This window comes from Megascapheus bottae, chromosome 2 (assembly GCF_031878675.1).
Source record: "Megascapheus bottae isolate mThoBot1 chromosome 2, mThoBot2.hap1, whole genome shotgun sequence".
NCBI lineage: Eukaryota > Metazoa > Chordata > Mammalia > Rodentia > Geomyidae > Megascapheus > Megascapheus bottae.
In genome coordinates, this window is record NC_143510.1 from 74,646,139 (window position 1) to 74,671,794 (window position 25,656).

General features: G+C 34.7%; 1 long non-coding RNA gene across 1 annotated transcript in view; it reads left to right on the top strand.

Moving 5' to 3' along the window:
• Positions 1–18,492, top strand: part of LOC150067329 (uncharacterized) — a 206,160-nt gene extending 187,668 nt beyond the window's left edge. The window contains exons 2-3 of the long non-coding RNA XR_016539554.1: positions 1,942–2,009; positions 18,464–18,492. This is a non-coding gene — a long non-coding RNA (uncharacterized LOC150067329). The remainder of the gene's footprint in view (positions 1–1,941; positions 2,010–18,463) is intronic.
• The last annotated feature ends 7,164 nt before the right edge of the window (positions 18,493–25,656 follow it).

Below are 25,656 nucleotides of genomic sequence, written 5' to 3' on the forward strand. Positions count from 1 at the left end.
AAAATAATTAAGTGATATTTAAAATCTCATGTCTTAAGTTTTTATTGTTATTGTAAAGGGGTTAAAATTACATAAACCAGGAAATGAGTACTTTTGTTTCTAAACAGTGTCCACCCCACCCCCAACCCCACCCTGGCCAAGTGGTACAGTGTCTTTCTAGCAAACATGAAGCTGTGAGTTTAAATCACTCTGTCGCTGAAGGCAAAGGTCTCTTTTAATCTTGGTCACCATATTATTCATTCACATATTTTGGTGTTTTGTATCATTTTTAGTCATTTTGCTGGTGTACAACTTCTCAATTGTGTAGAATAGAAATCCTTATCTGGCTATCCATATCCATATTATCAGTGAATTCTAGAAGTGTAAAACTGAGAAGGGAAGTAAAAGCATGTTTTTCAGATGAACTGTTGTATAATTAGAGGGAAAATTGTACTTCTACTTTAAAGTCACTATACTTTATCATTCTGATACTTCGTGGTAATTTTAACTTAGTCATGAACCTGTCAAATCAAAATACCATATATAAATACATACATATTTCCATATACACATAAATGACACACTTATGTTAGATGTGTTTCACTTATCCAATTAGAAGACTATAAGTTATAATTACTAAATTTAAGTTTTTTGGAGCATTCATGATGTTGCAGGAGGAAGAGAAGGGAATTTCTTTTTTCTAAGATGTTGCATCTGGAAGTCTTTTGGGAATTTAGTTTGAAGAAATTAAAATATAGAAGATACAGTTTTATAGTATGAAATATACTATCTAGTATAAATATTTACTATAAAGCAGTATTTACTATTTACTATAAAATGATAGATTTCAGATCTGGCTGACTCAAATCTAGTCAAATAAAAACATTTCAAGTGTTCTTTGTAAGATTCTGTATTTGGATATATAGTATAGTATATCAAACAAAATTTGAGTGGTTTTTGCATATTGTATTAATAAGCATGGGTTATAAGAATTATAGTTTATCCCTTTATTCATACTTATTAATGACTGCTGAAGATGTTTATATATGGTTTTAGAGTGATTCTACCCACTTTTAATGATTCATATAAAATTGTAAGGGAATAATTAGCTTTGCTCACAATTTTTAACAGGGCCTGAAAGATGTCACTGATGTGAGTGGATGAGTGAGTATGTGGTTGAATGAATGATGGAGCAAAATTTTGTTCTACAAAGTACATCTGTTCTGTCCTTCAGTTGATGAGTGGATCAACAAGATGTGGAATTGATGGAATTCTATGCTGCTGTCAGAAAGAATGACATTGACCCATTTGTAAGGAAATTGAAAGACTTAGAAAAAATCATATTAAGTGAAGTAAGCCAGACTCAAAGGAACATAGGCCCAATAGTCTCCCTCATTTGTCATAATCAGTAGAAACCTTGGGCTCTCCTAGCAGAGATTTACAATAGAACCAAACCTAGATATATAAGGCCATATAGAATGATGCTAAATGAAAGGACTTCCAGGATATAGAAACAAAAGCCATATAATGAGTGATTGTTGTCCTTAATGTACTGTTATCTCTCATCTCTTTTGCTGTTCCTTGGTTATCTCATATTGTTACAGTATTTCACCTTGTTATCTGATATATTGTATATATCCTTGATTTGGTTATTTGAAATTGGATAGGAAAGTGGGGAAAACAACATGATCGGTGGGATTGGGAGGGTTGGGAGGGGGAGAGAAATGGGGACTGTGACATGAGAAAGGGTATCAATGCATATTCTATCTGGTGAATATAATGTAACCCTTCTATTAATTACAATAAAAATATATGAAAAAAATTAATAAAAAAACCCCTACATCTGTTCATGGAAAACCAATTATTTGAATTGAGTGTTGAGGGATGAATAGGATCTATGTGGGGAAAAGCTCATGCCTATGTGAACAATGCTTTACACATGCAAAATCTCTTCTTTATCAGAAGCTGGGCACATTTGTACAAGACAATGACAAGCACCAAAATCTTCATAATTATTTTAGATTGTAATGGTAACTGAATTAAAATATTTTGGCAGCGTTAATACATTTTTCCCATAAGAATTTCTTTTTTTAGTGTAATATATGTTATATTTAATATATCTGTAACAGTAATACTGCAGTTGGAAGTCATTTTAATCTTTTGGTCTACTACCATTTGGCAAGTATATTTTCTTTTATCAATGTCTTTGCTGTAACTGAATTTTACATGTTAACACTAAACAACTATAAGTTGGTATCAGAAGTTTCAAACAATAGCACTATCCCCACAAAATAAACTTCTTCTTAAGGCTTTTGTCACTGTAATAAGTATAGTTCAAAATATACTAAATTGCCATTCCTGGAAATTAAAAATGCCTAACTCCTTATACAGGAAGTTGAAAGGAAATAGAAGAATGGAAACATCATAGATATTTTGGGAATGCATATCTTTTCATTGTGCTTTTTGTGTTAAAGCAGACTCTTTCATTTAGTCACTGGAACTTGGGAATGTATTCCTTACAATGCAAAATATATTATTGCAGATGTAATGAAATTAAAGATTTTTAGGATTGAAGAGCTTATTATGGAATTTCTTGCTGGATCAAAACTAATCATATGAGCCCTTCAAGGAGTAGGGGTAGGTAGGGAAGGATCCAGTGAGCACTTGATTCACCCTTAGTGAATGTGTAGAGGAAAGAATATGACAAGAGACAAAGAATGTAAGTGATCTTTTGCAATTTCATTTGCTCTCAGCTGATAGCTAACAAGAAAACTGGGTTCTCAGATAATTCCCCCATAAAGCCTCCAAAAAGGGCTGGGGTGGTGGCTACTCAGGAGGCTGAGATCTGAGGATCAAGGTTCAAAGCCAAGTCTGGACACAAAATGACCTGAGACTCTTATCTCCAATTAACCTCTAGAAAATGGGAAGTGGGGCTTTGTTCAAAGGTAGGGCAGTAGCCTTAATCTGAAGAACTCAGGAACAATGGCCAGGCCCAGGGGTAGGGCGGTAGCCTTGAGTTGAAGAGCTCAGGGACAGCATCCAGGCTGAGTTCAAGCCCCATAACCCCCACACACAAAAAAAGCCTCCAAAATGGGATGCCACCCTACTGAAATATTAATTTCAGTCCAATGAGACTTGTTGGATTTCTGATTTGCAGATCTAGAAGCTAACATATTTGTAGTGTTTTAAGAAATTAACATTGTGGTCATTTGTTATTGCCATAATTGAAAATTAGCACAAATTAAACACTTGGAGTCAGAGTCAAACTTATGATTCATATATAAGACTATATTTTAAGCCAATGGTCTTGTACAACAAAACCTTAGTTTTTACATTGGCTTGTTTCACCTAGTGTCACATTTAAAAAGAGCATTCCATGGATGTTCACCACAATAGAACTGGAATGTAATTATGTAGCATATTGTGTAGTTTGTGTATTATAGCAATATCTCATATGGGATAGACAATATAAAATTTTCCATTTACTTAAAGCACTATATCTTAATTCAGCTAGGTCAAGAAAGCTTTTAAAATTTGTGAACTTTATATTTTTTAGATTGTTTGGCTTATCTGATCCTGTAACTAGTAAAATATTCTAAAATGTCTTCAATTCTTCACTGTGACATGTTTTTCTACATTAGTGAATATACGTGAGATCATATTTGTTTTCCTTAATCTCCTAGAAGCATAAGCAATGTGCTAGAGCAGCTTTAGAGTTCTAATTTCTTTTTTCACTTTTGTGTCCTTACTTGGTTTTGCAGGATTGTTATGATAGATGAAAGAGAATTTAACAAATCTGCCAAGATTATTAAGTGGAGTATTTGAAAACAATTGTTACCTGCGGTCATAAGTATATTATGCCAAATTCACTTTATGCCACAATACAAGAATTTAAAAGCTCAATTAGTATGGTAATTGTTTGGATACATCTTGTTACTCTACCATCTTATATCATAAAAAAACATTGATGTTGTTTAAATGAATGTTTGGCCATTTCAATTTAGGAGAGCCACATGAAATATAACTGAAGACTCTGGGAAGAATTAGTCAAACATTGGACTGAAGTAAAAGTTGTTCTCTCTTCTAATGTTAAAAGTTTCATTTGATATAATTCACAGAATACTATGAAAAGTTCTGTTTCAATAAGCATCTCCGTGATATATGTTAGGAAAGTCCTCTGGGGAGCTCTCTGGAGCTGATTAAGTCAGATCCTTAGTAACCTCAATGACACTGAACTCTCTGGAGCATTAAGTACTCTGACTGATCAAGATTTAGAGTAGCCTTTTAAGGTACCTACCATAGCCTGGATTCAAGACAACTGATCTCAGCCTAGTTCCAGGTTTTGATAGGTCAACTCATTATTATCTGTATCAAATCTCCATCCATTTATCTGTCTGATGGAGAAGAATAAGACTTCACAATATTTGAGATACAAATTACAAAGAAAAGTTACCTAACCTATTTGATTGTTCCTTATTAAACACTTCAGTATAAGATATGATAACCATGTGTGTAATTCATCTGCAGCAGCCTCAGATTTTGATTTCAGTCTCTTTCTTAGACTATATGTTCTGATTGTTTTTCTGAAGAATGAGTGCAATAAACTTGGTGTTAATGACACACACTAGCGTCTATGAAAATGAAGTAGTCTAGCAATGAATCATGCAAAGAGTTTTATCTGTGAAATAATGAAGCAAAAAATTTAGGATGAGGAAAGGAGTGATACTGATCAAGATGCATCAGGATTTTGGAAACCTCTTTGGACAACTACTTAAAAATATATAATATATATCTATATAAATACACACATACATACATACATACATATGACAGATAGATGTCTTTAATATATTTATCCATGCATTTATGTAGACAGATATCTTAAAGCCCCAAATTAGCTTAGAATGTAGCTTTAAGTCCTCTTTAAATCTCTCTTTTGCATTGTTCTCTTTTTTAAAATTTTAATTTAATTTTATTTCTTGCTAGTCCTGGGGCTTCAACTCGGAGCCTGGCACTGTCCTTGGGCTTTCTCAAGGCTAGAGCTCTACCACTTGCACCACAGCACCACTTCCGGCTTTTTTTTTTTTTTTTTGCTATGTATGTGGTACCTACGAATTGAACCTGGGTCTTCGTATATGTTAAGCAAGTACTCTACCACTAGGCCAAACTCCCAGCCCCTTGACTTTTTTTTTTGTTTAAGAAAGATCTACTTGCTGTTTTTATGTGCTCTTCACATCTGTTATTGTTGGCAGTAAGACATTTAATTTTCATGGAAAGACTCAAATATGGACGATTTATGGTTTAGAGACTGCTTCCCTCTCTTAACTACTGTAGTCTCTATGTCTTTCTTAATATATGTGGACACTTGGCGAGCTATGACAAATTGACATATTGAAGGTATAAAAGGGATTTTCTTAGTGTGAGCTTTTAAGAAGGACGAAGTACTTTCTTTCTGTGGGCTCCCTGTGGCTGACATGTCACATACTACTAACAATGTGCATTTGATGGTGAACAGCTTCTTGATTTACTTGAATAGAAGAAACCAATGTTGACATTTTACCATCTCAGCATTATTAAGAAGAAAGGAATGGTTTAATCTTAAATATTATAAACATAGCAAGCCTGTGGCCATTTAAACATGACCAAATATACAGAAGGACACATGTTTGGAGAATGCTTAAAAGCTCTGTTTACTGTCAATTTTCAATTGGTTTGGAAATAGAGTCCAAAGAAGTTATATATTTCTTTTAGATTGCTGAAAAATCTTCAAGGTCAATTTATACTTCCTTACTATCCTGTCACTCAATCTGTTTTAGCTCTTATTCTACATATAACAAATGTAATCCTGAATCAATTGTGGGAAAATTTGTAGTTAGTGATTGCTAAGAAGATAGGGAAATATCCTCCTAAAAAGGCTCATATGTTGAAAGTTTGGGGCACTCAAGAGACTTTTAGATTTTGAGTACCTGTAACTTTATTAATGAATTAATGTACTGATAGATGAATGGATGGTTAGATGGTAGAACGATGGGGAGAAGTGAGCTCAAGGTGCATTCATTTGAAGGTTAGATCGATCTTGTTCACAGATACTTCATATATTCCAGTTTTTGTTTTGTGTCTACCATGTAGTAGACAAGTTTCTTTGTTAGGTATAATATTCAGTCTTAACACAGGACATGGAGCCAGACAACTGTGGATTAAAATCTCCAAATCTATTTCTCTCAGGTAGCTCTTATACAGTGGTACCCATGCTAGTTTTTAACCTGCTTGGTTATATGGTCTCCCCAGGATATTCTGTGGTCCAGGCTGCTCTTCTAGTATGGGAATTTCTATGAAATTTAAGGGTGAAGACACCAAAAATTTGGGTAGTGGAAATTAGACATTATCTTACAAGGAATACAGAAAAATGTCCATTTTATCAGTATATAACTACCATTAATCTCAGATATGAAATCAGAATCACACTGAGGGTTGATTTTGCTTGTTATTTTGCCTGAAAAGCATATGAGGCTTTACTATGAAAATTGTGGTGATTTTTTATTTTTAAGGTATGTTCCATTTTCTTATTCTTATAAATTGAGTTTATTTTGTTCATCTATTCTTTGGCTGATTTGTTGTTTGTATAAAGTATTCACTGACTTCATGCATTTTCCTTATTTCTTTTGATTTTCTTTTTAATTTTTATTATCTGACTTCATGCATTTTCCTTATTTCTTTTGATTTTCTTTTTAATTTTTATTATCTGTATGTCTCAGTAAAAAAAATTCAACAGCTAAAGTAAAAAGGTAGAGAGAAATGCCAGCATAATTTTCCTAAAATATCTTACTCAGATAGCTGACAAGTAGCACCCCAAATTTTTTCTGCTTAATTACCTGTCAGTTTGCATGCATTTATCTTGCATCCAAGTATATTTTTTACAGAAATAACTCTGAGCTTATCAGTAGCTCTTAATAGACTTTTTATTTTTTTGTAAAAAATGAGGTGAGAAGGCACTTCATTCAAATTGAAGTTTTATGTTCAGAGATGGCTCATCATTGGGAGACAATTTTTATGAGTAACCCATCATAATGCACAGCAGATTGTTTGCTTCTGTGTGTGTGTGTGTGCGTGCATGCGCGTGTGTGTGTGTGTGTGTGTGTGTGTGTGTGTGTGTGTGTTATAATCCCAGAGCAATAGGGGAAGATAAGGTTGTTGGTGTTTGAGAATAGAAATAAAAAGAAAGTTATATCAGTTTAAGATTTAGAGAAAATAAAAAGTCTTTAGATTGGATGACTAAAATCCAAGACCGGAACCTGACAATTATGAGCTGGAAAGTATTCATGCAATTTATGAGTAACTCTATTTTTGGCTGAAAGCATAATTCAAAGGAATCACTCACTGCTTGAAAGAAATCCCAGGTATATTGGCACAGTCACTTAAAAACAACATTTTTTTCCAATGCTTCCAGCAGCTCTTCATTACTGAAGGGAAGATAAGTGGAAAAAAGAAAATCCCTTTGCTTGGGGCTTTGAAGATAGCCACCTACAGCCATTTTTTTTCTTTTGTGTTAAAAAGATGAAATCACAGCTCCTTCAAAAATTGTCTCATGAATTGTAAAAATGCAGCTTAATGAGTCAGGATTTTTTCTTTGTGGATTAACCATCTCTAACCTGCACTTAAACTGATTCTTCATGGGAAAGTTTCCCTAAAGGTCACGATGAAATGATTCTAACTCTGCAGACCTATAGAGTTCAGAAAGAAGCTATTTGAATTGAAACGTCATATCTTGGATTGCTGCTAAGTATCTCTGTGACATGAGCAGTAATCAAAACCTTCTGAAACCAGTTCCCTCATTAGACTTGAGCATGATTTATTGTTATAAGAGGCAACTTTTTTTCTTGGAATCTTAGGGAGCTGTGGCATCCCTCATTCATTTCATCAGAGCCCGACACCCAGGGCAGAGAGTGTCTGGAACATAAAACTAGTACTTGATAACGTTCATTTTAGCAGTAAATGTATGATTCAGTAAAAGAATGAATGAGTTAAACAATGTATTGCTGAGAAACATCCTCAATCTCAGCTGACTACAGAAAGGACCTCTGTTAAGAGTGTGACTGTTAAGTACAAATATTCAGAGCAGATTCAGCTACTATAAAGCATAACTGTCATTTCTCTGAGACAGTTAATCTAGTCAAGTAGTCTTTTAGTTAAAGCAGACTTAAAATTTGTATTTCACAATGCTATTCTCTAGGGAGCAACTACACAGCATTAGAAAGACAGATGTTTAGTGTTCAAGATCTAAATGAATGAGTACAACCCCAATATTATTAGTAAATAAACAAACAATATCTCCCATTTCCTCCATCTTTTGAGTAGTACACTTTGTACTATTTGCACCTTTGCCATTGCTTACACAAGCCCTCAGAAGAGAGGCTAGAAATGTCTGGTAGAGTTTAGGTTGATGGGGAAACAACTGTGTGGCAAAAGTCCAACTAAATGCTGTCATATTCGGGCTAGGTATTTAAAAGGACAATTTCTGAAATGTTGATTCTGATTCAGCGACTAGAGAAGGGAGTAAATGTTTGTTTCTAGCAATGTAATATTAATTTTGCCAACTGGTCCTGTGGTCTTTGACTTAGGAGAATTCACAAAAAATTCTCAATCTTAGCTGCAAATCAAAGTGTGTGGGAAATATTTTTAAAAATATTGAGTCTTGGCTTCTTTCTCAGAAATTCTGGCCTAATTGGATAGTTATGAGGCCAGGGCTTTGGGTGTGTACAAATATTTGGCAATTATAATACACAGTTCATGTTGAGAGTCACTGCTTTTAGCTGATAGTTTCTGCCACTGGTGCTTCTTTTAGGCAAATAATAAATAAAATAATGAATTTCATGGAGCTTACTTCAGAACATTCTTGTGTCCCTCATGGCCTACACAGATTTTGGGTTCATTCTGTCTTCAACCTCAGCCTGATCTTTATGATCTTTTTTTTTCAGTTTTTGCTCATTATTCACTTCTCCTTTTGCCAAGTCTGGACATTTTGTAGGACACTTTGTTTGGAATGATTATGTTTTTTCCTTTGAGAGTCTTTGAACCCCTTGCTGATGTTTTGACTCAGAAGATTGTGTAATTCAGTTAACAGTTCTGTAACATTTTGTCTGATACATATCCATAAATGGATCCCATTGAGTCATACTCTGGCACAGTCACATTCTTTTTCCTATCATCTATCTATCTATCTATCTATCTATCTATCTATCTATCTATCTATCATCTATCTATCTATCTATCCCTATCTATTATCTATCTGTCTGTCTGTCTGTCTGTTTATCTATCTTTCATTTATTTGGCCAATCCTGGAGCTTGAACAAGGTTCTGGGCACGGTCCTTGAGCTTTCTCAAGATGAAAACTATAGCACTTGAGTCACAGCTCCACTTCCAGCTTTTTCTGTGTATGTTGTAGCAAGGAATTGAACCAAGAGCTTCGTGCATTGCTAGGCAAGCACTCTACCACTAGGCCAAGCTCCTGGCTCACCATTCTTTTCTTGAAGGTCATTCTGTCCTGGGGACTTAACTCAGTACCTGCTCACTGTCCCTGGGCCTCTTTGTGCTCAAGGCTAGTGCTCTACCTCTTGAGTCACAACACCACTTCTGGCTTTTCTGAGAAATTTATTGGAGAATAGGGTCATATGGACTTTCCTGCCCTATCTGGCTTTGAACTATGATCCTCACATCCCAGTCTCTGAAATAGCTAGAATTATAGGCAAGAGCCATTGTTTCCCAGCTCAGCCTGCTTTTATTTTTAAAACAACAAATCAATAAATGTATGCCCAATGTAGAAGTAGAATTAAATAGAATCCAAGTAAACACAGTCGTTGCTCTTTACCCAAAGTTTTGCTTTTGAGGTTTCTTGGGGTCAACCATAAGTAAGGAATCCTTAAAGGAAAATACCAGACATATCATATAAGTTTTAAAATATGTGCTGTTCTGAATACTGTAATGAAATCTTGTGAACTGAGACCTGCTCTGTCTTTTTTTTTTTTACCAGTAGTAAGATAATGGTATTTTTTCCACTCTTTTTAATTCTTAAAGATCAGAGTACACTAGTGGTGGTTTATGGGTAACTGAACCTACCAAGAAGATTCTCCAACATTTGCTTGATAGTGTCATGCTGAGAAAAATGATAGGTTTTATTTAGATCTTGATAGAATATAATTGGCTCTCTGGTCATATGCTTTTTTATGCTGACTTGGAAGGGTCACTGAACTCCTCCATGTATCAGATATTTTGTCCATCAAATGTGTGCTTTCTGCAGAGTTCCTGTGGAAATCAAGTGGGACTGAAGTCCTTGGCACAGGGGCACATGCTAGATACAACATCAGTGTTTATGGATTGAAGAGTCTGAAGATCTTCCTCCATAATAATTGAAGTGTTTGCATCTTAGGTGGCTCGCTATTAAAGAATAGCTTTACCAGCTTCCTTTGCAATGATGTGCTATTCAAGTCCAGGTTCTAGAAAATGAAATATGTACACAAGTTACTCATGCAATCAGATGACCTCTGAATGGACTTTGCCTCCCACCCTCTCATACACTAAAATATAGATAGGTTAGATGATGTGCCATTTTTTTTAATTGGAGTAAGGCCCTGACAGAAGCCAAAGAAAAATTCCACCAATCTGCCAGCCTAGCAACAAATTATCTATTCACGCTGCTGTAGGGAAAAAGAAATTACTCTCATTCAAGAAAAGAAAAGCAAATGATAACGTCCAAAATCTCAATATAGAAGTCTATTCTGAATCATATTAATATATCACTCTAAGCAGTAATCTGACTAAACATATTTCTGTAAGTACTGCTCAAGTATGTGTGTTGTATGTGTGTGTGTGTGTGTGTGTGTGTGTGTGTGTGTGTATGTGTGTGTGTGCGCGCGTTAATGGCTTATTTTCACTCACCCCACAAAAAGAAGGTTATAAATTCACCATCTTTTAATCTCTACTCATATATTTGGGGATTGAATACATTTTTAGAATCCATCCTCTCCCCCACTTGAGTATTTCCTAAAGTCCCATACATTTTTCAAAGGGCTGGTAAATGAATCATGGCTATTTATAGGCACCAGTGCTTACCAACTGTTCTTCAATATTGCTCCTGTCCACTTCTGTTCTAAGATATATAGAAAACTTTCTTCACTGTGCAAGTGGCTAATTCTGTCAGAATAAAAGGTAGACTAGAAATTTTGAAGTATGCATTACGCATTGTTGAAGGGTCGGAGCTCAACTATTTCCATCTGAAGTTATTTATTTATTTGACAATATAGAAATACGAGCTTGCTAAGAAAGTACTCTACCACTTGAGCTGCAGCTTTTCAATTCATTTGCTTTAGGCCCAAACTTTCCTGGTTTTAGGTTACTATGAGGATCTCACAAACTGTTTTTTGTCTATTTTTACATTTTAGTTAACATATATTAGTTGTATAAAAAGTTTTCATTGTGATATTTCTATCCATGTGTACAGTGTACCCTGACCAAATGAACCCCTCTCTATGACTGACTCCCTCAGCACTCTTCTACCATCATAAAACAGTTTCACCAGGCTGGGCATACATAACTTTATATGAGTATAAAGAACTTTGACCTATATATAGCCCCTTCATTTCCACTTTCCTCTCCTGGTGGCACTGATCCCCAAAACAACCTGTTTTATATTCCCATCATTTATCTTTAAGGACTAGATTAGGGAGAGAATATCAATATTTGCCCTTGTCAGTTTGGCTTATTTGCCATCCATTTATCCACAAATGAGAAAATTTTCTTTATTTTTTTTATTTCTGAGTAATATTCAGTTGTGGGTGTATATGTGTGTGTGTGTGTGTGTGTGTGTGCGTGCGTGTGCGTGCGTGCGCGCGTGTGTGTGTGCACATTTTCTTATTCTATCATCTGTAGATATATCTAGACTGTTTTCACAGCATGTTTATGGTAGACATTGTGGCTGTATGTGGATTTACATTCCTTGTATTACTGAATCAAACTGATTTCTTTCTTTCTTTCTTTTTTTCCCCCATGTCATGGGGCTTGAACTCTGGGCCTGGGCGCTGTCCCTGAGCTGTATTCTCTTGAACTGTATATACTTGAGCCTGTATATTCATAAGTTTCTCCCCCTTTTCCCCTAGTAGTTTTAAAGCTTTTTGCCTTACATTAAGATCTTTGACCAATCTTGAGTTGATCAGTATATATGATACACATGTATATGTATATATATATATGAGAAATAGGAATCTAGCTTTACATTTTTGTGTACAGATACCAGTTTTTCTTTTTCCAACACCACTTATTGAATAGCTCTATCATTTCTGCCACAAATTTTTGAACCTTTTGTCAAAAATCAGATGGTGTGGCTTTGTGGGCTTATTTCTGGATCTTCTATTCTACTAATCTACTTGTATTTTTGTGTGTCAAAAACATGCTTTTTTGTTGTTCTTATTATGGTTCTGTGTTATAATATGAAGTCAGGTAGTTGTGATAACGTCTGGAATTGCTCTTTTTGTTTAGGATTGATTTTGCTATTCAAAATGAGTAGGCCAAAATGTGCTTATTTTTATTTTATTATAAATGTGCAGAGGGGTTAACAGTTATGTAAGTAAGGCAATGAGTACATTTCTTATTGAACGGTGTCATGTTTAGTTATGTTGAACAGTGACCATGTTTAGTCTTTCTGCATGGCTGAGGACACAGGTAGCAAGATAAAGTTCACAGATTGGGAGGAAAGATCTTTACTAGCTTCACAGACAAAGGCCTCATATCAAAAACATACGTAGAGCTCAAAAAATTTACCCCTCCTCCATAACAAATCCTCAAAGAAACAACCACCCCAATAGTGAGTGGGCTAATGTGTTAAAAACAGACTTCTCTGGAGAGGAAATAACAGCCAATAGACTCTAGAAGGATTGTTCAACATCTCTGGTCATAAAAAAATACAAATCAAAACTACATTGAGATTCTATTTCACTCTAATTACAGTGGTCGTTATTAAGGAAACAAATAATAACAGATGCTGGTGGTGATGTGGCCAAAAGGGAATGCTACTCTACTACACTATTGGGAGTATCAACTGGTTCAACTACTCTGGAAAGCAGTATTGTGGTTCCTCAAAAGATTCAATATAGAGCTTTCCTATGAGCCACTGACATTTTAATGATGATGTTGTATTCTGCTACTTTTCCAAATATATCTATTAGAATTTTTTTTAATTGGTGGATTTTGTAGAGTTCATTATGTGGAGGGTCAGACTGTCCATAAATGGGGATCGTTTGGTGCTTTCCTTTTTCATTCTTTTCTTTTATTTTTTTATAGTCTATAATTTATTGATGTATAGAATGGTTACAGTTACATTTGTCAGATAGTGGTTGCGTTATGGCTTGAAGACTGATAACACTGATACACCTTTTTTTTTTAGATTTTTTAAAAATATTTTTATTGTAATTAATAAAAGGATTACATGATATTTGCCAGATAGAAGGTGCACTAATTCACATACATTGATACCCTTTCACATGTCTTGGTCCCCATTTCCCTCCTCCCCACCTCCCCATCTTGGTTTTCCCCCTTCTCTATCCAATTTCAAATAACCAGATACAAATATATCCAATATATCAGATAACAAAGTGAGATACTGTAACAATATGATATAACCAAGGGACAGCAAAAGAGATGAGAGATAACATAGTACATTAAGGACAACAATCATTCATTATATGGCTTTTGTTTCAATATCCTGGAGGTCCTTTCAATTAGCTTCATACTACATGGCCTTATGTATCAAGGTTTTGCTCTATTGCAAAGCTCTGCTAGGAGAGCCCAAGGTTTCTACTGATTATGACAAATGAGGGAAACCATTGAGCCTATAGTCCTTTGAGTCTGGCTTACTTCACTTAATATGATTTTTTCTAAGTATTTCCATTTCCTAACAAATGGGGTGATGTCGTTTTTTTCTGACAACAGCATAGAGTTCCACTGTGTAAAAATACCACATCTTTTTGATCCACTCATCAACTGAGGGACATCTAGGTTGGTTCCATATCTTTGCTATGGTGAATAATGCTGCAATGAACATTATTATGCTAGTGGATTTAGTATGCCCTAGTTTCTGGATGGTTGGGTAAATGCCAAGTTAGTGGAATTGCTGGGTCATAGGGGAGCTCTATGTTTAGCCTTTTGAGGAACTGCCATACTGCTTTCCATAGTGGTTTGAACATGATTCTATATTTAAAGAATCCTATAGACTCTACTCCCAAGCTCCTTGAGCTGATTCAAAACTTTGGAAGGGTAGCAGGCTATAAAATTAACCCTCAAAAATCAACTGCCTTCCTCTACGCCAACAGTGAGAGGAACGAGGCAACAATCAGGAAAGCAACTCCTTTCACAATAGCCTCAAAGAAAATAAAGTACCTAGGAATTAGCTTAACTGAGAATGTAAAGGACCTTTTTGATGAAAACTTTAAATCTCTGAAAAAGGAAATTACAGCAGAACTAAGGAAATGGAAAAACCTCCCATGCTCCTGGATTGGAAGAATCAACATTGTGAAAATGACAATCTTGCCAAGGACTATCTACAAATTCAACACAATACCCATCAGTTAAAAGCTGACACACTGAAAACTTTACAAGAAGGAATAGGAGACACAGTAGGCCTCCTTGTCACAGGTCGAAGCTTTCTTAATAAGGACCAAAAATCACAACAAATCCGAGAAAGGCTGGATAAGTGGGACTGCATTAAACTGCAGAGCTTTTGTATGGCAAAGGACATAGCTAGTAAACTAATTAGGAAGCCTACAGAATGGGAGAAGATCTTCACCAACCATACAACAGACAAGGGCCTCATATCTAAAAGATATCAACAGCTCAAAAAATTGAGTCACTTCAAAACTAATCTCCAAAGTAACAACCATCCCATTAAAAGATGGGCCAAAGACTTAAAGAGAGTCTTCTCTGAAGAAGAAACAAAAATGGCCTGTAGACACATGAAGAAATGCTCAACATCTCTGGTCATAAAAGAAATGCAAATCAAAACAATGCTAAAATTCTACCTCACTCCAGTTAGAATGGCCAGGATCAGGAAAACTAATAACAACAGATGCTGGAGGGGATGTGGCCAGGAGGGATCACTACTACACTGTTGGTGGGAGTGCAAACTCATTTATTCTTTTATTTTTACTTTTTTTTTTCTTGCCAGTCCTGGGCTTTAGCTCAGGGCCTGAGCACTGTCCTTGGCCTTTTCAAGGCTAGAGGTCTACCACTTGAGTTTCAGCAACTGTTCCAGTTTTTCTATGTATGTGGTACCAAGGAATTGAACCTGGGTCTTCATGCATGCTAGGCAAGCACTCTACCACTAGGCCCAACTCCCAGCCCCCTTCTTTATTTATATATATATATATTTTTTAAATTTAAAAAAAATTTTTTTTTGCTAGTCCTGGGCCTTGAACTCAGTGCCTGAACACTGTTTTGGGGCTTTCTCAAGGTTTGAGCCACAGTACCATTTCTGGCTTTTTTTCTATGTACGTGGTACCAAGGAGTTGAACCAGGTCTTCGTGCGTACTAGGCAAGCACTCTACCATTAGGCTAAACTCCAGGCCCTTTTTGTATGTTTTATGTCTTTTATTTGCCTAAATTTTCTGACTAAACCTTCTAGTACTGTATGAACAAGATTAGGAAGAGTGGACACCCTATCTTATGTTTCACTTTAGTGGAAATGACTTCAGGTTTTCTTTATGTAGAATGATGCCCACTATTGATCAATTACATATAGACTTTATTGTGTTGAGCTATATTCTATTTCTAGTTTCAAAGCTCTTATCATGAATATTAATTCTGTTAAAGGATTTTTACTTCATCCATTGAGAAAACTATGTGATGTTTTTTAACCTTCATTTTGCCTGTGTGCTGAATAACATTCACAGTTTCATAGTTCTGGCAACATTTTTGCATCTTTGAAATTAAACCAAGCCTATCATGATGATCTTTGTAATGTGTTATTGAATTTGGTTCACAAGTATTTTATTGATAATTTTTATACTAAGGTTCATCAGGGAAATTGATCTATGATTTTCTTTACGCATGATCTTATCTAGTCCTGATATCAAGGTAATACAGAGTTCATAGGATGAGTTTCCAATCTAATTGATGGGATATTATGAAGAATTTTGTTATTAGTTCTTCTTTTAAAAAACTGAGAGGATTTAGGAGTGAATCCATCCAGTTATGGGCCTAGGTGTCATGTGACTCTTTATTACTGCTTCATTTTTCATTGCTCACTGCAGATCTGATTTATATCCTCCTTGTTGAATATTCTGGCCAATTCTTTTTCTTCATCTATCTTTGAACTCTGACTAGTTTAGGATTCTTCAGTTAAAATCGGAATGACATTTTCTTTTTGCCTGTAATACATTAGTATGCATAATTTAGTTTTTGTAACCTTTTGGTGACCTAGAAATTATACTTATAGAGCTTTCTTATATCCTTACTCCTATTTATGTGTTCTGATTACAAATCCCATTAGCAGATATATTCTGAATAATTTTTCTGAGAATCAAAAACTCAGTAGGAAAAATTTTAAAACAATACTAAAAATTAAAATAATTCAAATGAAAGTAGGACTAATGTAAGTGACTGGGAAATTGGATCTAAGATGAGCATAAAATTTGAGCACAGAATTTAGCTTCACTCTAATCAGCCATTACCCACCTTTTATAATGCAGAATATGCTGTACAGTATATATTCAGATCTCAGTCTTAATCCTATTTATTTTATATTATGCTTATGGTATTTGCTATTTTAAATAAAAGAAATGCATTTTATTTTTTAAATAGATTTTTCTACTTTGACACAAAGCATGAAGTTTCAAGAAATTCTGAGAAGAAGCCTGAGATAGCTGCCAAATTGGTGCAATGCAGATTAATTTCCTAGTGAGAGCTGGTTCAAATGCATGGCACTATAAAATTATAGCATTCTCACGTAGAATTAGAGTTCTGTTTTTGCAAAATGAATGGGATTAATTAGAGCAAGAGTGCAGTTTCAAACAAACTCCGTTAAACTTTTGAAACAAAATCATTTTCACTTCTTTCCTGTTTTTCAAAAATCAAGATTTGTTAATAGAAAGAGAATGTAAAAGTCATTTTTAGAATATGAATAACATTCATAAAGGAAATACCTCCACATGCAGAAAAGGAGAGGATAGAATTAAAGGTTAATACTGAATAGCTTTAGTCCTTTTGACAATAGCCTCATTTACAATATAATATAAGCTAATTGGAAAAACCTTATGTAAAAATAACTAGACAATTGCTATTATAGGGTCACTATTGGCTATTTCCATATAGAAAGAAGGCAAATGATACTAGCAAGCTTAGTAAGGGGCTAAGTCTAACTATAATCTTTTGTAAAATGAGTTGAAAATGTATTTTGGTTTGGTCAAATGAATCTAGTAGCCATTCTACTGAAGTAAACAGGGACTAGCTTAACCAGATTTGGATCTAGGGCACTAAGGGAAAACTTTGGAGTTGGCCAGTTATGTTTTGACAGAGTTGCACTAAAGATTCCCCCAGACAATCTGGACAGAAAATAATGAGCAATATTATTAAATGGGAAATATATAACAGTACAAAGAAGTGACTCTCGATGACTGGCTCTAAACCCAAAGGACATACGCATGACTGAAGCAGCTATTTAACAGCATCAGAAGGGTAAGAGGAAGAAAAACAGGAAGTGGAAGGAAATCATAATTGATGTAAATGAGAAATAAAAAATGTTTACAAGGCCGGGAGTTTGGCCTAGTGGTTAAAGTGCTTGTCTAGCATGCATGAAGATCCGGGTTCAATTCCTCGGTACCACATACATAGAAAAAAAAAAAGCCTGAAGTGGTGCTGAGGCTCAAGTGGTAGAGCTCTAACCTTGAGGAAGTCCAAGGACAGTGTTCAGGCCCTGAGCTCAAGCCCAGGACTGGCAAAAAAAAAAAAAATGTTTACAAATAAGTTCTATTTGAAAGTATTTTGTTCAATGCCAAAATGTTTTCTAATGGACTGAAAAAAGATGGGAAAAACTTCTTACTTAAAAACATAGACTCACCGTAAATTCAGGAAGATATTAAAAAGCCATTCCAAGGACACCAAGGTCTTTTTGGAATCCATGTTTGCAGACATGGCTGTGATAAAACATTAATGGTCTTATTAATTACAGTAAAATGGAATTACACCCCAAATACAGAGTAAAACATGATTTTTTTTTAGATCCCTAAAGTGGTGACTGAACAAAGAAACACTGAAACACTGAAAGTCATTGTTGATAAAAAATGAGCCCATTCCCCTGTCTAGCTAGTTGTAGAAGCAGGGCATCATGTTTAGTTGTGAACCCTGTGCCAGGAACACTAGTGGGGGGAAATGCCATCATACAAATTCCTTTTGAGTCTGCACTACTCCCTAAACAACGTCTTTCTCTCTCTCTTTTCTATGTTAGGAAACCTTTGGCTTAAAGGTTTAAGGAACCTCTGGAGTTAGCCATGTGCAAATCCAGCAGTGATTGACATACATAAGATGATATCTTTGGAAGAAAAATGCGAGCTTCTGAGAAGTATGTTTTCAAAACATATGCAGTTGACTAATGATTGAATACTATCCATCAAGTCACCTGTCACATATAAGTGATAATGAGGGGTGGGAGTGGGGGGAGGGAAATGGGGACCAAGACATGAGAAAGGGTATCAATGTATGTGAATTAATGCACCTTCTATCTGGCAAATATCATGTAACTCTTCTATTAATTACAATAAAAATATATGAAAAAAATAAAAATAAATAAATAAATAAATAATGGGGAACAATGCAGTGTGAATAAGAAACCATTTTTGCACATTGCAGGTCTTTTCCCAGAAAAAATATTAAATAGAATACACTAAGTATTTTGAAGAAAAAGATCACATTCAAATTACCTACTTAGCAGGTTGAAATTTCATCAACATAAGAATATGCTTTAGAAGTCTGTCTAATTGTAGTCCCAGCTCATTGTTGTTCCTAATTACTTGACATCAGTTTTTTTTTTTTTTTGCCAGTCCTGGGCTTGAGCTTAGGGCCTGAGCACTGTCCTTGGACTTTCTCAAGGCTAGCACTCTACCACTTGAGCCTCAGCACCACTTCTGGCTTTTTTCTATGTATGTGGTACCGAGGAATCGAACCCGGGTCGTCATGCATGCTAGGCAAGCACTTTAACCACTAGGCCAAACTCCCGGCCCCACTTGACATCAGTTTTAAAGGGCTATGATCTGCCTCATGAAACATGAACACCTCTTCTTTCTGAAGGAAAAGACATATTTTAAAGAAGTATTTCAATATGTGAGATATTGAAGTAAGTATTTTGAGGTCCGTAAACAATTTCTAAGATTATGATTCATTTGGGACTCCCTGCGACCCTACAAGGAAAAAGATTGTGTTGATTTTAGCTATCTTATTGGCTTCTAAAATGAAATGAATCACTTACAGAAAGAGATGTCCAAGGTATCAGTGGTTTAATATCATCAATGTATCCTTGTTAACCTTGTGAAAATAGAAAGTATATTATTAAGTAAGGGAGGGAGGGAGAAGGAGAGAAACAGAAATGGACTAGGGTGATTCTTAAAAAAGTCATATTTTTTTACCCTAGTATCTCTTTCAAGAAATCAGTAGGCTTTTAATTTTACACATAAAAATATCTTCTGTAGGTTTTTGTGTCTTCTTTGCTAGATTGTTCCCATATATGTGTGTGTGCATGCGTGTGTGTGTGTGTGTGTATACATAAACACACACACACACATACATACACAATCTATTTAGGGTTCTACAACAAAATACCATCAACTGGACAGCTTATATAAAACAGAAATTTATTTCTCATGGTTGTCCACACTAGATAGCCCAATGTCAAGACATTGGCTGATTTGTCTCTGGTTTATAGAGGAATCTTGTAGCTCTGTGCTCTCTCATGGAAGGAAGGGGTAAAACAGTTTTACAAGGGCACTAATGTCATTCATGAGGGCTATACCCTTAGGACCTAATCAGCTTCCAGTGTCCCTCTGTCTCCTTCCATCACTTTGGTGGCTAGCTTTCACCATGTAAATGGGGAAGGCAGGGTATGGGTATTCAGACCATATCAAATACTTTTAAAATGGAAAACATAAAATTTATTTTCAGTGAATAATGTATCAAGAAGTATCTATGAGATAGCTATATTTTAGAAATTTTTATTAATAATTTTTGTTTCAGTAACTAATGTCAGGGAATTTGTAATATAATATTTTTATACACTGAACTGCCAAAAAATATATTGGACTAAGAGGGATTTATATTTTCAAAGCATTGTTAATGGAATTTTTGCTTCTATATAATACATAATTTTGTTCAGGTTTAATAGAAATGAATAATTTATTGTGAAGTATCATTTTTATAAATGTAAAATTACTTTTATAAATTCATTGTCACAAATTATAACTTAGAATTTGTGAATGTTAAATTATAGCCAAATTAAAATATTTCCTAACTGATACTTTGTTATTTTGCTAAGCTTTCTAAATAAAGGACAAATAACTAAAATGGGGAAAAAAAACATAGACTCGCAAATATTCTGCATTGTCTTTCCCCATCATGCTGTCAATGTTTATTACTGATTACTTTCCAAGATCATGGTGTCTAGATGGCTACCTGTATAATAAAAGCATCAGTGTGTAACAAATGAAGAAATAGTCACTAGATCATGTTTACTTACTTTTTGCTATACAGCTCTATTTCAGAGAGGTACTGATTTATCTGTTCTCTTACCATTGACGCGGCTCCTTTTCTACATCTCCTATACACAAGGGATTAACATGTAGAAGGGAACACTGGAAATATACAAGATGCAAAAGTATTTTCACCATTATCAGAGCAGATTAACATGCAGTCAGTAGTGCCAAGCGCATTTTACCAAGAAGAAATCTTAAAGCCTATTGATGGAAACTCTGTTCCAATTACATAGCAAATCTTACTCTCTTATGCAACTACATAGTCACTGACTGGATCTTCCTTTTGCATTAATATCCACTTCTTATGTATATGCTTAAAAACTAACAATTTTGCATTGATTATTACCCATTCCTACAGCCATATTGTCATGATAACTCTTGTGTCTTTTTTTTCTACCATGTATGGTAGCTAAGTGTCTATTTTACTATAATTTTTACACAAAAAATACCTTTTGGTAATGTTTTCTACCTTATTTACCTTTATATATTGCATTTTGGATTTTTCTATTCTATTATTAGTTAAGATGCTTAATAACTCGAGTCTAACACAATAATTTACACAATACTTACAATTGCCTGAAGTGTTTTCCCATATATTTTCTCATTTAATTTTGTAGACAATCCAGTTAGATAGCTGCGAGAACTAGACATGTGATTAACTAGGCCAACGTAGTATTTAATCAACTTAGATAGAATAATAGTAACTTACAAACCTGGCAGCTTATCAAGCTCACTAGGAGAGGCTTCTTACAAATTAAAAGCTAATCTGAACTGAAATAAATATCTCTACTGTAAAATATATCAAAGTACAGAGAGACATTTTAGATAAATAACCTCAGAAATTAGAAAAAAATATACAATTTGTTTAGCAATTTCTTGTTTGTAGGTGGTTGTCAATGTCATCAAAAATCTACCTCACTGTTTCTCGTGGCTCTGGCACCTGTCAATATATAGATACACAATTCATTTAATTGAATCGCTCTTTGCATGTTTGTTGGTGGAGTGAATATTATGACCGTTTCCTTTTATAAAGAATGCAATGGTCATTATCCATATAGCTGACATTATATAAAACTTCATCTATCTTCACCATGCTTGCTGAGTAAAATTTTGACAGAATATTACTACAGGTGTATACCTGATTCCAACCAAATGTGCATTACAAGTTTTGGTAGATGCTATTGCTGGTTTCTAAAATTTCAATATCATTGTGAAATTATACCAAGAGAAACTGAGGAGTCCTATTTTGCCACATCTTTTCTTAAAGAAGTAATATTTAACTTCGATCTTGACCCTGACTGTGGAGAATGGTATCATGTTTCTGTTGTATTTGAGTTTTTCATTACAAATGAGTTTGAGCATCTCTTCATATATTTGGCTACTTGTGTGTGCACACATATGCATACCATCTGTTCATATTCCTGTTCCATTTTTCAATTCTATTGTTAGTGGTTTTTTGTGTATTTTTTGCAGTACCCAAATACAATTAGGAAATGAGGCCTCTTTGCTTGCTTTGGAAATACTGTCCATTATCTGTATCTTGGAAAAATACTTATTTTATTTCCCTGATCATCAACATCTCCCAGTTTTGCTATAGTCTTGATGAACTGAATCTTTGGAAGGGAAACTAGGATCTAAAATATTTGAAAATATCCTCAAGTGATTCAAAGGATCCTGGCCATGCATAAAGTTGTAATCTATTGGCATTTCTAACAGGCACAGAAGAGTTAAATACAAAAACCCATGTTACTAGAGAAAATATTTTTGATAGTAGCATGCAAGAAGAATCATGGAAACCATGACACTCCCAAATGGGAATCCTCTCATCAAGGGTGTTAATCTGGAAGTTATTTATCCTGACAAAAGGATCATGGCTATAAAAATTCCTCTTGGCATTATAATGTGGGAGAAATATAGAAAATTTCCAAGAAATGGAACGAGCTGTAAAGCTATTTCTAGAAATCTTCAGAAAAGATATTTGTAGAGCATTCGAAAAAGGCTATATTCTCTGAAGTGACCTGGGCCAAATAGAGATGCAAAGGCTTAGAGTTATTGCTGAATATGAAGGACTGTGAAGGAAGAGCTGATGGTTGTCAGGGAATGCTTATCCCAGATGGAAGATACAACTCGTAGCTATGCTAATTCTTCTTGAGATTATTAGATAGTTTAATAGTTTTATAGATAAAAAACAATTATAGCTAGTATTTTAAGCATTTTACTTAGTACCTTATTCACACTGACTTAGTACTGATTACTACTGCTATTACCTTTTGCTAAAGAAAAGCTGAGATTTTAAGGAATTAAAGGATTTTCTTACTTTTTTTTTAAAATAGCAGATGGAATAAGTAGATTTTGAGCAATACAAAAGAAGAACCTTTCCATTTAAACTGTATGATTTTCAAAATTCAGAGTTTCTTGTCCATCAAATGAGATAAATGACGCAGGCTTCTCTTTCTACAGAATGGGCTTAGGCTCTCAGAAAAAAAATTTTATTCTTCTTTCCCCATCTTACATTGATTCATAAAGAACATTTCTGGCTGGATGTCGTGGCTCAGGCCTGTAATCCTAGCTATTCAGGAGGCCGAGAACTGAGGATTGCAGTTTAAAGCTAGCCAGGGCACTGGCTGTGAGATTGATTTCCAATTAACCATTAGAAAAACTGGAAATGGTGCTGTGGCCAAAGGGCTAGGGCAGTAGCCTTGAGCAGAAGAGATCAGGGACAATGCCCAGGCCACCAACAACCAAAAAGAATATTTCCAACAATCCTTCCAAGGGAAGATACGTAGACCTTGTTCAATTGTAAGGTCTGGTGCCACACAGCCAGTGCCAGGATTAACAGTTGTAGAATAATTTTAAAACCTGGGTTTCTATAATAAAATGGGCATCAAACAAATTCCAGAAATTGGCCATACCAATACTGTAATTGTCTATATTTATTTATTTATTTTTACTGAAAACAGCAGTGAATAAAATGCTATACTCTGGGACACAGGCTTTTTCCTCTGCATGTGAGAGGCACAGTGTCATAAAAAATTCCCAAGTGCAGTTAAATCACATCATGTATTATAAACATGTGACTGAAATGCATGGGAGATTTTTCTTGTTTCTTCTTTAATGTGTTCTTGTTTTCCTTCTCTGTCCAGAGCCTGGCTTTGTCTTGCACTGAAACTATTTTCCCTATTTGGAATGTATGTATATATGTGTGCATGTATGTGTATATATATATATATATGTATATATATATACATACTTACAAATACGCTTCTGCTATAGGTTCTTCAGTACACTTCAGCACATTAATAGTCTATTGCTTGTACATTAAATTTTGAGTAAATGAAACCATATGATCAAACATGCTCTTAGACACTTTGAGGTGTTTAATGAAAATAAGATGAATGAGAGAGTCAGAGTTTCACTATTTCAGTGTTGAGACTCTCAAAGGCCCCTACTTATTCCTGCAACTGGGAATAGGGAGCAAGCCTATCATATTGAAATACTAGCAAAACAAAGCACTAATTCTGTTCTGGAGTCTTAACTGCAATCCTTTGGCTAATATCATGCTATTATCTTCATTTGGCTCTTTTTATTTTGTACATTAATCAAATGGGTGGACCTCAGAACTTGGAGAATGGATGAATCATTTTCAATTAATACTTTAACTGTTAATTCAAAGTTGCTTTATTTTGAAGTTGTTGTATTTGTAAAAATTGACTTATTAAGGGACAAATGCAACATATCACATGTTGCATGACTCCTTTCATATGAAATTCTGAAGAAAAAGCTAATCCCTAGAGACTCAGCCAGATTAGCAGTTGTCTGGTGCTGAGGAATGACTAAAAATGGGCACAAGATTTCTCTTTGGAGGCATGGAATTGTTCTATAGTTAGATGGTGGTGATGGTTGAGTAAATTCATTACAACTGGTTCAATGGTTCACTTAAAAGGAGCAAATAATATGGTATGTAGAAGCAAAGCTTTGAAATAATAAAAAATATTTAGAACTAATCAAGGAGAACGATGGATAAATGTCTGAGCCAGGATAAATGTCTGCCAGTAAAATGATAACTTCCACAATGGACAGAACAGATAAGAAGCTTTCTTTTTTTCATGTATTTTTTATTGTAATTAATAGAAAAGTTACATTACATTCGCCAGATGGAAGATGCATTACTTCACATACATTGATACCCTTTCTCATGTCTTGGTCCCCATTTCCCTCCCCCCCACCCTCACCCTCATCTTGTTTTCCCCCCTTTCCTATCCAATTTCAAATAACCAAATACGTATATATCCAATATATCAGATAACAAAGTGAAATACTGTAACAATATGAGATAACCAAGGGACAGTAAAAGAGATGAGAGATAACATAGTACATTAAGGACAATAATCACTCATTATATGGCTTTTGTTTCTATATCCTAGAGGTCCTTTCATTTAGCATAATACTGTATGGCCAGATAAGAAGCTTTCTTTAGGCCAGGATTTTTCTTTAAAATGTGTTTTATGATTTAATACTGATATTCATTATAAAATCATTTAAAATCAAGAAACCAAAGTTCCATGTTTCTGTTGTGTTCTACAGAAAAGAAAAGGAGAGAACAACAAAAACCCTCCTTTAGTTTCCTTACATTGTGCATAAGTATTTAAAATACCTCTTGGAATAAAATAAATGACACTTTCAGCTGAATTTTATAGTGAAGAATTTTGAACATGCATCCTATCTCCATGCCTGTGATATACATGATATTATGGGAAACATGCAAGAATATTATGGCTGATAAACCTTTCAGTTAGTTCAGGAACAGCACTAGGAGCATTATTCTTCTCTCTACATTTTCAATAGATAGCATCACACCTATATTTAAATGAAGTCATCTATATGCAAATTGGTAACCATG